Consider the following 1,612-nt stretch of genomic DNA (forward strand, 5'->3'; position numbering starts at 1 on the left):
CAAAAACAGATAGAGCCAACTCTCCTCTTTGCTATTACCAAGAATGAGCTTTATCTGTGCCTTTGCTTTGGAGATGCACCTTTACTGGCACAGCCACCATTTTCATTTCTTAGCCACGAAGCAACTTTGATTTTTGTACAAATCATTCACAGGGGTGCTGGGCTTTTGCCAAAGGGTCTGGTACTCTACTTACCTTTGCTTAATACAATGTGATGGCCCTGTGGTGCTGGGTCTTGTTTTATTGAGGTAAATTTCCCTTCAAAGTTGATGTGTTCTTCCAGATTTCATCTAATTAAGAGCCTACAACTACACGTGTTTCAAATTTTGAATGATTTTAATTATATTCATAACCAAATTGACAATGAATTTCATTATATCAGTGATGTAACAGGAAGTGAAGCCAGAAAAGATCCTTACACAAAAATGTACCGTCTGAGTGTAGACTGCAAGAAGACATTCTTCATCCCTTGCAAGTAAATTGTTCACATTAAGTAGTTGATTGTTTTTGTGTATAAATCAATCAAAACATAAAGGAAGGTGAGAAAATGAATGATAGTGAAGATGGCATATGATGAGTAAAGATATTGTGATAAGGATGATGTGACAGCTAGAGAAGAAGTGTGAAAGGTGATAAAAATGGAATTGAATGGAATTATGATGGGTATGAGATACTGGAGGGGGAAAAGAGAAGAGATGGTGACAGAAGTATAAATTCAAATCAAGTAGTACTCACCTGTTGCAAGGTAGTACTTGGATATGAATAATGCGTCAATGGTCCGTTGAGTAGAGAGGAAACATTGACTAAGGCCCGTCCTGGTCTGATGAGCAATTCAGATTAAGTGATAAGGTTCTCAAAATGAAATCTGGAACTGTTATTTGAGGAAGTTTTGAGGAACAAGTTAAGTATCAGCTCTTGTAAAACATGGATCTCACACATGTAATGCCGTAGTTAGCATGAATGCAATGCTCTTAAAGATGAACTTGAGTCTCTCAGCTTTGATCCACAAAAGAGATTAGAAGATTTTTATTTATTGTTAATTCAAAAAATGTCAGGTACCGTTTAGAAGTGAGCACTAACTAATAATATTAAAACATTCAAATATACTTGTTGGGGAAAGTTTTCCTCAAGTCTTTTAAAGTAGCACCCACCGCTCAGTTTATGTGAGTTGTCATAGCAACCGGCCAACCCCCCCTGTACTATATACATTGGAAACACCCTCTAGGGCACAAATTAATTGACGGAATTGAAGTCTAACAGTGGCCTCCATGGCTGACTGTTAGTGTGACCATGCTATACGTCACAGCCTCCATTGACTGTCTGTTGGTGTGACTGACACCAGTTCAAGAGCTGTCAAGTAATCTTAAAACCAATACCACCAGCCTTATTCAGGCTGTGCTTAACTACACTTACTGCAGTTACTAAAGCATTATAAGAGTCACTAGATATAATGGGGGTATAAGACAAGTACATTGTATATCTACCCAGGAAAGGTTGACAGAAATCCAGATCTAGACTGGGGCTGAAAAATTCTTAAATAATTATCAATAGCATTTAATAAATAATACTTGTACTAAAACTTAAATCCTAACTTTCTCTTACACTCCTTGTCCT

This window comes from Amphimedon queenslandica, unplaced genomic scaffold (genome assembly GCF_000090795.2).
Source record: "Amphimedon queenslandica unplaced genomic scaffold, v1.1 AMPQUscaffold_12556, whole genome shotgun sequence".
Lineage (NCBI taxonomy): Eukaryota > Metazoa > Porifera > Demospongiae > Haplosclerida > Niphatidae > Amphimedon > Amphimedon queenslandica.